Here is a 14922-nt window from a genome sequence, read left to right on the forward strand (position 1 = left end):
CGAGAGTGGTGAAACTCAGGTTGGGCTCCTCGGACATCGAAACGGTCGATCGCATCAGGTATCTCGGAGTCGTCATCGACTCCAGTCGGAGGTTCGGTGCGCATATCGAGATGGTGTGTAACAGAGCCGACAAGTTAATAGGAGCCCTTAGGGGAATTCTACCCAACATCAACGGGCCGCCCAGCTTGGCTCGTAGGCTCTACTACAATGTGTGGGAGTCCATCGTAACTTACGGAGCACCGGTGTGGGCTAGAGCAGCGAATACCGATAAGAACAGGAAAAAGCTGAAACGAGCACAACGAACGGCCCTGAGCATAACAACGACGGCATACCGTACCGTCTCCCACGCGGCACTTTGCGTGTTGACCGGGAATCTCCCGATTTACATAAAGATAAAGATGCTCGGAGAGACCTACGAGAGGAACAAGATCGATGGGTCCAGGATTGGCACGGGTGACGGCTCCAAGCTGAAGGAGGAACTGGAGGCGATTCGCAAGAAGGCCCAAGAGGACTGGCAGAAGGAGTGGAACAACTACAAAAAGGAAAATATCACAAAGAAGCTAATACCGAGTGCGCTGCTATTTACCAAAAAGAAGATGGACATCGATCACCACACCATGCAGCTGCTAACCGGGCATGGGAGCTTCGGTGTCTATAGGAAAAGGATTGGCAGGGACAGCGACAGCAACTGTCTCGACTGTGGAGACCCGAACGACGATGCAGAGCACGCCCTCTTCGCGTGCCCGAAGTGGACGGACAGAAGGATCGAGCTGGAGAACGCTCTGGGAGGGAAGATAGACGTGGGCAATCTGATCGCCACGGTGACCGCCAAGGACGAGAGCTGGAATAAATTCAGGCAATTCTGCAAGACCGTCATGTGTCACAGGAGGGTGACAGCGAGGGCCTGGGAAGAGGCAAGGAGGAGAGCGAGCGTAACAACAACTACGCGGAGCAATGAGGGCAAGAACATGGAACAACGAAAAACCGCAGAAGGAGACCAGCCCAGTATTCTGAACTGGCTGAGAGGACGATATGAGCAGTAACTGCCCGAAGAAGTAGATACAACGGGGCACGAAAGGACAACCCTGATGACTGCCGACAGGTTTTACCGGGGTTGTCTGCCCTCTAAGCGGAGGAAGAAGGAGGAGGGGTTTTTAATGGGTATGGCAACGACATCCGACCGACTCCCACATAACCCAGTGATGCGGGTCACTGGGCATGCGTAATAGCATTTTCCCCTCCCCACGCAAAAAAAAAGATATACATTGAATGTAGTACTGTGTTATATGATGACACAATAAGGAAATTCATTTAAAATATCGTGTCCTGCCGCGCAACACATCTACACTCCATCCCTCGCGGCTTGACAGCCAACGGTCTACGTGCCGTCCTTTGAACCCTCCATAGGCCCAAGGAGACAAATTAATATTTTATTTCAACATAAAGTTGAAATCCTAACTGCATTGTTTGCACATATGGTTTAAGTCAAACTGTTTGCCTGAAAAGACTTTCTAATTCTAGAAGTGTTTTCGGCCGGTTATTAGAAAGGTCCTTGGGTTTATTACGCGCTCTTAAGAATTACGGAGAAAGCGGGTAGTGGCCTAACGAAAACAACAGAGAGTTTCCTATTGCTCCGACTAGAGAGTTTCTCTAGCTCCGACGAAGAGTTCCTACGGCTCTCACGGTGCTTAGAGTTCCCATAGCTCTCACAGTGCCTACAGTTCCAGTCAGTCAGTCAGTCAGACGGTCGAGATCAAGCAGTCGACGTCTATTCATTCGGTCATTCGGTTGATTCTGTTGATTCGATTCAGTCAAAGTCGGATCTGATAAATCGCTGCGTCTACTACGACCCGAGAGCTTTCATCTATCAAATTGGCAGTCAGAATCTGAATAAGATCAAGGCAATCCCCATACTCAGCGACGTTACTAGTGTGTGTGATTATACGAAGTTGTTGGAAAATATATAAGTTATAACACTGTTAATCACGGAGTTATATCATTTCAACCACCCCTATTGTCTTAACGGAAATCAAGGGATCGATCTACTTGCAGCGTCGATTATTATAATCGTAACGGGAATTTACGACTCCCATTGACGTGTTTCCTCGCGATTGCGTCTCCCCGCGATTGGTCGAATTTACATATCGAATGAGTAAAAAAATTTGACTTTACTTCAGGATTTTGATGTAATGCATATATTATATAGGTAATACGTACAAATAAATAGGGAATTGCATATATATGTCGGAGATGAAAGGACACCGGGATCTCCAATATTTTAGTCTCTATACTTTAACTCGATTATAATTGTTCGAGATCTGTGATAATGAGTGTGGCGGCACTCGACAGCATAAATACCACCACTCAACAATAACTAGAGTCGGACGACGGCAGTGCAGTGGTTAGCGCCTTAGGTTACGAACGTTCGGGACCCGGGTTCAAATATCGGCGCTCGTAGTCCGATTTTTCTTCCACGATTCTTAAATAAGAAAAATACAGCAGTACCCCAGCAGCGACATCTACAGTCAGCTACTACAATTATCACGGACAACACAATACACCTCAGGTCAAATCGTCGGAGTAGTAAGAAATATCTGAGAACGCCATCATAGATAATGTTTCACAAAGTTGGTCCCAGTATGGAATCCTGTGGACTATCCCTCTCCTTATGAACAGAAATTTTATTCATACCTGTTTTAAAATCAGTCAAAATGTGTCTGTACTCAAATGCAGTGAAAACAATTCATCGAAACTATTTTGATTACTTGTGAGAAATTCCTATTATCAGTTTCTCGTAGGATAGGATGCGATTAAATAAATCGCAAGCTTAGCCACTTTGTGAAAATGGATCCTCTCCTTTTTCTAATACCGATTTGAAAATTTGCAAGACTATCAGGCCCCAGAGCGAGACAATTTGGGTTCAATTACACATTCCCGTATCTACATAATGCTTAAGAAGATCTCTGATGGTTGGCAATCGGATGGGGAGGAAACAACTCTCCCTCCTCGGTTTCTTAATAAGAAATAGGCAGATCTCTTTTTATTTTTAGGGAATCTTTCCATAGGAAAAAGTATTGTTATATAGAACGCAAAAGTCCTATGACCTGTTATCAATCAGAAGTTTCACAATTTTTCTGGCTTAGGATTAAATAGCTAAATAGCTGCTACCTAAGGCGACTGTTCAGTTAATGAGCTGAAGAAGTTTCTTAATGGTAATTCTTGTAGCCATCGCTGCTTTTCTGTATCTAAGTTTCCTGCGGCACTTGTTCCTGGAGTTATTTTACGTTTTCCAGTTTTCGTCCTGGTAACATCTTTCGTTATCGTGACTGCACTCCTCCTGCCTCCACTGCTCTTCCATTTCTTCTATAACCATGTCGTTTTGATTATTATTACATTGCTGCTGTTGCTATAGGCCTGGTAAATCTACCGACCTTTTTATATAATACATTTCTCTTTCAGTTGCAATTTTAATTGTTGGTATCTGCTGCTGCATTGTTGGACTTCCCCTCACTATTACTAATCGTTAATTTTATTTCACTTTGAAACACTTCTCTGAATCACTTCACTGGAGCACATGATTGATTACACACGTCTGTTTACCTCGGTTGCCCGAGCAGAACTTTAGCTACCAAAGGTGTTGGTGTTACTGTGGTTAGTGTTCATTGCGTGCTGTGAATTTGGAGTTGTCTCAGTTTCTGTGCTATCCTGTTGCGCTTGTAAGTTATTGTACGCCCTGTTTCGTAGCGGCGGAAACAGTTTACGTTGCGGTTGTTTTCTGATTACACAGCCTTTGTAGCTAGCTGGGTGGTTTCGATTGCAGTTGAAGCATTTTACTTCGTTTATTTTTCCTACGTATGGACAGTTTATTGTTAGGTGCGTTTCTGCGCATTTGACGCACGCCGGGTTTCTGTTGCAGTAATTTTTTGTGTGTCCATATTGTTGACACCGTATGCATTGCGGTATGTCTTTTTATCTCTTGGTGGCGCCACTGTTACTATTGTGTTTAGAACTTTTTTAATTTCAAATATTTCTTTGTTGTTGTTTTTAGGTTCAAGCTCTATTAGAAATAGCGGTAATGGCTGTTTAGTATCGTATCTGGTTATGTTGTTCATTGATCTTACCTGGTGTCCGATTTTTGCTAGTTCCTCGCATATGTTGTTTGTGTTTGTTTTTGGGTGTAATCCCCTGATTACTGCTTTGAAACTTCTGTCGGCTTTGAGCTGGTAAGTGTGATACCCCGCGTTTTTCTCTTTTAGTGCTTTTGTCACTTTTCTGAATGTTTCTGGGGTGTTGGTCCGAACTTTGACTTGGACTACTTTTAGTTGTTTTATGCTATAATTTTCTTTTCCTGCCGTGTTGTTTAGTAGTTCAATGAGGGGGTCTATTATTTGAGCATCTATGTAGATTGGTGGTGGTTTAGCGATGCGGGTTATTGGTTTTTCAACTGGGTCTGTTACTTTCTCTTCTGGCAGTGTGCTGAAGGAGTTTCGAAGATTGATTTCTTGTAGCCATTGTTGCTTATTTGCTACTATAGCTTTCCTACTGCTTGTGCATGGTGTTACTTTACTTTTTTTGTTGCAAGTTGCCACCTTCCAGCTTTCGTCCTGATGAGTTAGTTCATTGTTGGTTTTATTCTCATAATTGTTTTGTATTGATTCCATATCTATTTCATTTATAATTGAATACTCCTGTTCTTCATTTAGCGATTGTCTTGGGTTTGTTATGCTTGTAGCTCTATTCGTAGAATATGTTTCGCCTTTGCTTGTAATTTTTATTGTTGGTATTTGCATTTTCCACCATTTAGCGATGGGCGTTGACGTTACTATTTTTTTTCCCACTTTTTTTTTGCGTGGGGAGGGGAAAATGCTATTACGCATGCCCAGTGACCCGCATCACTGGGTTATGTGGGAGTCGGTCGGATGTCGTTGCCATACCCATTAAAAACCCCTCCTCCTTCTTCCTCCTCTTAGAGGGCAGACAACCCCGGTAAAACCTGTCGGCAGTCATCAGGGTTGTCCTTTCGTGCCCCGTTGTATCTACTTCATCGGGCAGTTACTGCTCATATCGTCCTCTCAGCCAGGTCAGAATACTGGGCTGGTCTCCTTCTGCGGATTTTCGTTGTTCCATGTTCTTGCCCTCATTGCTCCGCTCGTTGTTGTTACGCTCGTTCTCCTCCTTGCCTCTTCCCAGGCCCTCGCTGTCACCCTCCTGTGACACATGACGGTCTTGCAGAATTGCCTGAATTTATTCCAGCTCTCGTCCTTGGCGGTCACCGTGGCGATCAGATTGCCCACGTCTATCTTCCCTCCCAGAGCGTTCTCCAGCTCGATCCTTCTGTCCGTCCACTTCGGTCACGCGAAGAGGGCGTGCTCTGCATCGTCGTTCGGGTCTCCACAGTCGAGACAGTTGCTGTCGCTGTCCCTGCCAATCCTTTTCCTATAGACCCCGAAGCTCCCATGCCCGGTTAGCAGCTGCATGGTGTGGTGATCGATGTCCATCTTCTTTTTGGTAAATAGCAGCGCACTCGGTAATAGCTTCTTTGTGATATTTTCTTTTTTGTAGTTGTTCCACTCCTTCTGCCAGTCCTCGTGGGCCTTCTTGCGAATCGTCTCCAGTTCCTCCTTCAGCTTGGAGCCGTCATCCGTGTCAATCCTGGACCCATGGATCTTGTTCCTCTCGTAGGTCTCTCCGAGCATCTTTATCTTTATGTAAATCGGGAGATTCCCGGTCAACACGCAAAGTGCGGCGTGGGAGACTGTACGGTATGCCGTCGTTGTTATGCACAGGGTCGTTCGTTGTGCTCGTTTCAGCTTTTTCCTGTTCTTATCGGTATATGCTGCTCTAGCCCACACCGGTGCTCCGTAAGTTACGATGAACTCCCACACATTGAAGTAGAGCCTACGAGCCAAGCTGGGCGGCCCGTTGATGTTGGGTAGAATTCCCCTAATGGCTCCTATTAACTTGTCGGCTCTGTTACACACCATCTCGATATGCGCAACCGAACCTCCGACTGGAGTCAATGACGACTCCGAGATACCTGATGCGATCGACCGTTTCGATGTCCGAGGAGCCCAACCTGAGTTTCACGACTCTCGGCACTCACAAGCTTGTGATGAGCATGACCTCCGTCTTTTCCCTCGCCAGGGTGAGCTCGACACTCGTGCACCAATCGTTGGCGATCCTTAGCATCGTGTTGACCTTGACGGAGGCATCTTCGTTCCTCCCGACGGAACATGTGATGGCCAGATCATCCGCGAAGGCGGCTGCTCTGACCATTGGCATGTTGTCGAGTCTCTCGAGCAACCGGTCATATACCAAGTTCCACAGGAATGGTCCGAGGATGGATCCCTGCGGAACTCCCGCCGCCACCTCGTGCTCCACCGTGCCTTGCTGGTTGCTCACGATGATCCTCCTTCCGGATAGGTAACTGTCGACTAGCCTTTTGACCTTCCATGGCAGCTTCCTCTTGTCACATTCCTCGTATATGCTCTTCCATCTGAGCGAATTGAAGGCATTGCTAATATCCAGGGTGATCATCACGCATATTACCTTCTTCTGTTTGCAGATGTTGGCAAACTTCATCACCTGCGTGATGGCATCTACCGTACTCCTCTTCTTTCTGAAGCCATATTGCCTCCGATGGAATGGGTCCATCCCGATGCATCTCTCGATGATCTTCTTAAAGCATTTTTCCCAGATCTTGCTCATGGTTGGGAGTATGCTTATCGGCCGGTACGCGTTGGGGAAACTGGGATCCTTTCCCGGTTCCCTTAGCAGTATTACTCTGGCCGTCTTCCAGCAGTCTGGGATCCTTCCTGATTCGGTGATGCCGTTGAACGCCCTTGTCACGAGCTCGCTCCTGCGACTCGCTACCAGCTTCGCGATCTCGCCCGGCACGCCATCGACTCCTGCAGACTTCTTGGTGTTCATTCTTCCGGCGGCACCGACGACATCGCCTTCGCCGATGGCGACGCTGAGGCTAATATCTCCTTCTTCTTCGGTCTCTGCCTCTTCGCGGCCCTCATAATGGGGGGGTCCGTGTCCCAAGGTGAATAGCCTCTGTGGGACTGCCTTCACCATGTCGATCGGCATGTCGTTTGTTGGTCCCTTGCTTTTACATTTCTTCATGACCGTGCGATAGGGTTTGCCCCAAGGGTCGCTCTCCAGTATCTTGCAGTATTCTGCCCAAGCTGTTTTTTGCTACAGGCGATCTCGTTTTTTATCTGCCTTCGGATCTCCTTGTAGGCGTTGACGAGGGGCTCGGTGTTGCCGGCATTCTTCTTTCTTTCTCTCGTCACCTTCCTGAGCGCTTTGTGCGCCTGCGCTCTCAGTTCCGCGATCATCGGGTTCCACCAGTAGTTCGCGTACTTGCGGCTCGCCGCACCGTTCGACTTCCTTAGCATCCCTTCGCACGTACCTTCGATGCTCTTTTGCAAGGGCTCGGCCCCATCCCCTCCGATAGCCGCGTTGAGGTCCTCCTTCTTCAGTGTGTCGTCGAATCTGCTCAGGAACTCCTCCGGCGACATGTCCTTGGTCACGTACCTGTAGAACTTCGATACGGTTCGGGACTTCCTCGTCTTAAACCTGTGGAGCACGTACAGATGGTCCGAGGCCGAGTATTTGTGCAAGACCGCGCTTCCGGCGTGTATCTCGCTGACCTTGTTGGATACGCTTATTATGTCGGGGAAGCTCGTCTTCCCGTTCATGAAGAAGGTGTACTTTTCCTTGAGCCTCAATGGAAACACACGGTGGCCGCTTAGTGCCTCCATTAAGACTCTCCCTCTCTTGTCTGTGGTCGATCCTCCCCAACAGGTTGACTTTGCGTTGAAGTCTCCGGCCACAACGACCTTGTCGTGTCTTCTAGCAACGCTCTTCGTCATAGCAGACAGCGTGTCTATGTATTTGCAGTATGCTCGCTTATTTATGTTGTGCGAACAGTATCCGCTGAAGCAGAAGACGTCGCCGACGCGGACGCCCACTATCCCGTCGCTCTTGACCTCCGTTGTTTCATCAGGCAGCTTGCCATTGAGGAGTGTGACCCATATCGAGGCGCCTCCTTTGGTGTCATTAAACCAGTGCGGTAGCTGCCTGTTCGGCTCGGAAATTATTATTATACCCGGCCTAAGTTCGATCGCGCATTGGTGCATCATGTCCTGCGCCAGCTTGCATCTGTTGAGGTTTATCTGCAGTATCCTCATTTACTCGCTTTCAACCGCCTTCTACATTCTGGACAAGCCAGGGATCCGGTTACGTGGTCAAATTTCACTCCTTTCTCCTTGCTGCAGATGGAGCAGCAGGGTGCGTTGACGCAGGCAGCTATCGTGTGGTCTTTGGCTCCGCACTTCCTGCAAATCTCCTTTCCAGGGCTTATCGCCGTGCACTTGTTCGCGATATGCCCAAACATGTGACATCTGAAGCACTTTACCACATTGGGTAGTGCCTTTATCGAGGCTATCGTCAAGCTGGTTCTGATCTTCCGGCTCACCCCCTCTTTGGCCAGGTAGGCTTTCGGTATCGTCACTATTGCCGATTGGGTGCCCCACGGCGCCATTTTTAGGGTCTTTACTTCGACCTCAGTGATGACGCTTACGCCCAGTTGCTCTACTATCTCCCTGGCTAGTTCTTCCTTGCCTACGAGCGGGTCTATATCCCTGATCTCTACGGAGGTCTTGTCGCGCATTGGTAGCGCTCTCACCTTGCCTCTTAGCGCCGTGTTCATATCCGCCGCGGTCTTTTTGGCGTTGCTACCTGCTTTCAGCTCGATCAGGATGTCACCTGTTCTGGTCCTCCTAATCCCACAGCTCTCTTTTAGGGTCTCCCTTTCCCCCATCACGTCTTTGTAGACCTGGATCCACTCCTTGTCCTGCCCTACTTTGACGAGGATGGCTTCGGGTCTGTTACGTATCCTCTTCGGTCCCTCCGGCCTCTTTGGCTTGTCCAATGCCACCCTTCCTGCGTTCGCCTTCCTGACCACCGTCGGCGTGTCTGTTCCTTTTCCTCTCCTTCCGCGGACAGGGATCCAGTCTTCCTTTACATCGCTGTCCGTGCATTCCGTAGTCGCTTTTGCCGAGCTGTTGCCGGCACAGGCTCCTGCGTATGAGGCCTCCACGGTCGTTGGTCTCTTTCTCTTGGTGTCGCCCTTCCCCTCGACGGGCGATATCTCCTTCCTTTTTCCTTCCTTCTCCTCACTCCTCCCCGGAGGGGTGGTCATCCTGGTGGCCGCGACTGTCCTCGCGTTCCTCTTGAGCCTCATCTCGTCCAACATCGAGTGGAGCTTGATCGCTTTTTTACTGATGGCGTCCCTCCTTTTCTTGATGTCGGTATCCTTTTTGCTCATGAGGTAGAGTCTGCTACCTATGTATTGGATTTCGCGGAAGACTTCTGTGATGATTTCCGTCATCGCCTTCCATTCGCTCATCTTAATGACGATACTGTCCTCGTCGTTGCCTTCGGTCTCGGCCGTTGCTCTGTTCGCCATGGCCTTCCTCCTGAGACATTCCCTTGGTGCCGCCGCTTCGCTGCCGCTGTCCGACATTTCCGCCGGTGTGTCTAGCTCCGAGGTGCTGGCCGCTTCGTCCCTCGTTGCCCTCGGCTGGCTCCTGGCCAGGCTTCTCGTTGTCTTGCACGCGCTCCCCTCCACTGGGGACTTTCTCATATATCTGGTGATCTTGTCACCTTTGAAGATTTTTTCCTTGGCGATTCGGGTCGCCTTTTCGGTGGGTGGTGTCTTATCCTTGAGTGCCTGCATTGGCATCTCGACATCCTCGATGATTCCCGCGATGTCTTCATCAAATTCGAGGTATCTTCTAGTGCTTTTCTTGCACGTCTTTTCCTCTGTGACAACTGCGGGTGTTTCTTGGTCCCCGGTCGTGTTTACCGAACGAGGGGAGGCCCTGGGATCGACCTTCCCCTCGCCGTTCGTCCAGTCGTTGGGTGACCGTCGGGTCGTGCCTGGAACGCTATTCGAATCCCCGACGGGGCCTGGAAGCTCCGAAACCCCCTGAGCCGTAAGTTTACTTGACTTACAGTACTTGTCCATTATTGTGTTTGTGTCTTAATATACATATATATATATATATGTATGTTTGAGATGGATGTCCTTCGACTTAGCCGGTCGTCGTATAATCCCACTGTATACTTCCGCGTGTATGCGATTCGTGTCTGTTCGACGCGGGGAGTTTCGACTGGCCCTCCACGGTGGCGCTCTCCACCACTCCTTGGTTACCCAGGTAGCCCGCACGGTGGCGCTTCGGTCGCGCGACCCAAGATGGCCCCCGCTCTGCCCCTAACCTCACTTTTCACACACAGCACTTTCAATCGTTTCTCTCGCTTTTATACCAGCGAGCTCACCTATTTCTTGTGTTCCCACTCATTCCGGAGCACTAGAAACTACACTTTCGTGCACTTTCCGCCCGAATTCTTTAATATACCCAGATATTTCGGTTATGCCTACGGAGCGACGTGCACGTGTCCGTTCTGCTTGCCGCCATCCCCAAAGTGTGTTTCTTTTCCCACTTGCCGCACTTTCACTGAAGCACTGTTTCGCATGTCCGTTTATCTCGGCTGCTTGGGCAGGACTGTTGACCGAGTAAACTTGTCTCAAAACTTTAAACGCGTTTTTCTCAAAATTACTTTTTTCAAGTTGACGTGCACGATATCTCAAGTTCCAATAAATCGATTTATTTGAGATTTGGTGCGAATATTCTTTATATATTTTTCTATCGCCTCAACCATGGTCGGTTTAAAATTTTTAATTTTACTATTTTAAAAAAATTCGGAATTGCCAAAAAAACATGCCAAAAAGGAAAATTATTTTCAAACGGCCGCCATTTTGTGAAAAAATAATTTGTTGACTCTTCCAAGGTTCATCCTATAGTCGAATCTATTCTAATTAAGAATCCGTTCAGCTTTTTTGTTTCAGACGACCAGAAGGGTCGATATCATGCACGCCAGGACACCCTTTCTTTGGACCTCCACTTTGCCAGCTCATAACTTTGTGAATTTTTAGTCTTTTTCGGTTAATTTTTTATGTAATCTTAAAATATCAAGATACAAATCATAAAAAAATGGATAGTAAAAATATTTTTTGTTTCGTTTGTACAGAGCTTCAAAAATCGCTCGAAATTCATACCTCTAGACTAAAATACCCCCTTAAAAGGAAAACAATGATCTGACCCGAATCTCTAATCTTCGCATTCTCTTAACTCGTATGTTACATTTTGATCAGTTATATCAAAGCGATCTTCCTCGTTTGTTAGTAATATTTGTTTTGTTGGCAGATAGAAGAAGATATCATAGTAATAAAAAATATTAACTGGGATATAACAAATTGAAATAGCGAAACACAGACGTCGGTCAAGAAGTGTGTGATGTGAAATATTTTCCGGATATATCTGTGGCATACTTCGGATACATTTTACAAATACAAACATTTGTTCTTACATCAAATAAGGATAAAGTATTGATATATGCATCACAAGTTAAACTTTGAGATAAATAATTTTGTAAACATTTCCCGTAACCATGAAATTGTATGATACAAGCTTTTTAACACTCAGGCAACCGAATAGGGAGACCTCCCTTTTTGGCTTTAGCAACGTGTTTTATTTTTTCGCTGTTATTATCAGTTATTGTTTACCTGGAATTGTTCCCAATTAATTGCGCCACTTTTTCTGCTTTTATAATGTACAGTATATAACAAAATACGCCAATTTAGTGGTGTTAAAATTAATTAAAAAGTTACACTATCCGTTACGACTAAATAGAGTTATGACCGAACGATACTACATTGTAGAAAAATATTAAAATGCATTATGAATTTTTAATTTCACGTTCAAGCTGTGTTATTTATCTTTAATCGTCTTGAACGTTTTTAATATTACCTATATTTTTTTATACTTTTAAACACGATGTGTTGCATAAACAATATGTGAAATCGATAAATAAAATCATTACCACAAAATATAATTAATTACTTAAATAATTTTTAGACCTTTTTGTTACTTATGTACTGAATATTGGTCCTCGATACTTGGAAAAATGCGCGGTGGAAACGTATAATTCATTGTGACGCGCGCCGGTTGGCTAAGTGTTAAAAGATTTATATTCGAAATATAATGTAATAGTTTGAAACATCCTCTATATCTCCGCGAATATAGAAACAATTACGAAATTGTGCTTCCTTTTCTAAATTCTATTACAGTAGAGCCTTCTTTATCTGAACATCCGTTATCCGAATACAGTACTATTCGAACGTTCTGCTATTCCAACATGATACTTCTCAGTAATAGGTGCCCTTTTCTGTTTCAGGCATGTACATATTGTATTGGTGTTCGTATACAATGTATTCTTTCCTTAATTCAATTTAGTGACTGCTAATTGTAAGAATTTGATACAGAACTTGTTGCGACCTATCAATTAGACGGCGATGAGTCAGGCGCAACTGTTATCTTGAGGTTGCGCCCCTTGAACAATATTACCGCTCAAGGTGGATGTAGACTAATGATGCAAAGTAGTTGGTTTATTTGCACTGTTTGGTATACGTTGCAATAGTCGGAATTCGCGTCAGATCTCTACTGTTTGAGAAAAATCGAAAAGAGTACTCCAAAATTAGGGTCAAAGTTGGTCCCATCAGCTTTACTTAATATTTATAGATATCTGCAAATTGATATTGCCAAACTATTCTATATCAATGTATTAGTTGAAGTCCACGGAATTCATTGAACCCAACAGGAATCGTATAGCTTTTGTAATTTTGCTATAAATTAACAGTGCTGAACAGTCTAATCTGGCGCTGCGCAGCCGTACGAAGCAGACCGTGCAGTCGGGCGCCACATCATAGAGAAAACCCTGAATATCGGCGCCGGCGTCAACGTGTTAACTTGCCTTGTTTGTGTTATGTGCGTGCCAGTCAATTGGATATTTGGTGGTTTCTGTTTTCTTAGTGTAAATGTAATATGGTGGCATTTATTGGGGTTTGCTTTTATTTGTTTATCTTGTAGCCACTTTTCTATTTTTGTGATGTGCTCTTGTAGTAATGTAGCTACTGTTGCTGGATTAGTATGCCTGACTAGCACAGCCGTGTTGTCCGCGAATGTCTGTATTTTGCTGTTGGTAGTTGTTGGTATGCCGGCCGTGTATAGTGTGTATAATATTGGGCTTAAGACGCTTCCTTGCGGTACCCCTGCCTTCAGGCAGCGTCTTTTACTTCAGAATATACATCCTTTATTTTTACTATAAAGGTTCTGTTGCTTGGGTATGATTTGAGTAAGTGGTGGATTTATTCCGGGAAGTGTTTTTTGATTGTTTGTAAGAGGCTTTCATGGTTCACTTTGTCAAATGCTTTCGCAATGCCCATGAAGGGGCCTGTACAGTATTGTTTCCTTTCTATTGCTGGTAAAATTTCGTTGACGAGCCTGTGCCTTTTGCTCTATCGTGGAGTGTTCTTTTCTGAATCCAAATTGGTAATCTGGTATAAATTTTTCTTGTTCTATTGTTGGTTATATTATTTTCTCTACTATTTTGGAAACACTGGAAGTAGTGATATTGCTCTGTAAGATACAGTTTGCTGTGGGTCTTTGCCTGGTTTAGCTAACATTATGATCTGTGCTAACTTCCATAGATTAGGAAAGTATTGAATTCTTAAAATTGCATTGAATATTATTATGATTAAACGTATTGCTTTTGGGGGAAGGTTTTTCAAGATTTTACCATAGATTGGGTCGATTCCTGGTGCTTTATTGTTTTTTGTTTTCTTCATTATGATTCTCATTTCTTGAACTGTTGTATTAGGTATGGTACGGTGCTTGTCAGTTGAGCTACTAGTATTTTGCGCATCTTCGTCTCAATGATATTTGGTTTTACTGTTGTTAATATTATATAGAGTAAATGTGTTACAAAGGTAGTTGAACAATCCTGTAGCTTGCTCTTCGTTGCTTCTGGCCCATATGTTATCTACTTTTCTGATTGCTGGGATTAGTTTTATTGACTTCTTTATTTTGTTCGTGGCTTTCCACAGAGAGTGTTTCTATGAATTTTGAGAATTCGTTACTATTATGATCTTTTATTTTACTTTTTATTTCCTTTGCAAGTTTGTATAGATGTTTTTTGTTTTCATATGTTGTATGTTTTCGCCATTTTACTTTTGCTTTCCTTTTTTCTCTGATTTTGTCAAGGATGTTTGGTTTTTTTTGGTTTATAAGTAATAGTTGCCCCTGTTGCTTCTTGCATAATTTCTGTCAATGTTGTTACTGCCTGTTCGATGCGTTCAGGTGTTTTCAATGGAATATTGCAGTTGATTTCGCTCTTGATTAGTTCTTTATGTTTGCCATTTGATGCTTCTATTGCAAAGCGACTCTGATTTGTTATAAAGTATTAGTTTGCTTGCGTATTCTATTATTAACGGTGTATGATGGGAGCTAAGCTCCAGACTGGGTGTTACTTTTAATTTGTTTGCGTTTACTCCTTTTATACCTGCAAAATTAAGCAAGTCAGGAATTTTGTTTAGATCCGTCTGCCAGTGTGTTGGTCTTCCTGTGGATAATATGTTGAGATCACTAGTTCTAGTAAATGTTTCTAGTGTTCTACTTCGAGGTGTGTTAATTCTTGAGCCCTATAGCGTGTGCTTTGTATGTGTGTGAAGTCTTCCGCTGCGATGTAATTACTTATGTTGAAAGAATTACGTGACTTAGCAGTCAAAAAGATATTGATATTCAATATTTAGAGAAGCTATCGATTAATCTTAATTTGTATTTGAAATAAATGAAATTTCACACGAGAATAATGATTGTTATAGTATCAGAAAATTCCATTATCCGAAGAGTATATCTGCTTATAAATTCGCATAAAGAAGACTCTACTGTACTTGCATCAGTTCTGTACAATATTGTAAAGTGGGAAAATATTTTTATTTATAGTAATCCA

General features: G+C 44.7%; 1 protein-coding gene across 1 annotated transcript in view; it reads right to left on the reverse strand.

The window, feature by feature from the left end:
• Positions 1 to 14922, reverse strand: part of LOC125386706 — a 56548-nt gene that overhangs the window by 19425 nt on the left and 22201 nt on the right. The window lies entirely within an intron of this gene.

Source organism: Bombus terrestris, chromosome 17 (genome assembly GCF_910591885.1).
Source record: "Bombus terrestris chromosome 17, iyBomTerr1.2, whole genome shotgun sequence".
Classification (NCBI taxonomy): Eukaryota; Metazoa; Arthropoda; class Insecta; order Hymenoptera; family Apidae; genus Bombus; species Bombus terrestris.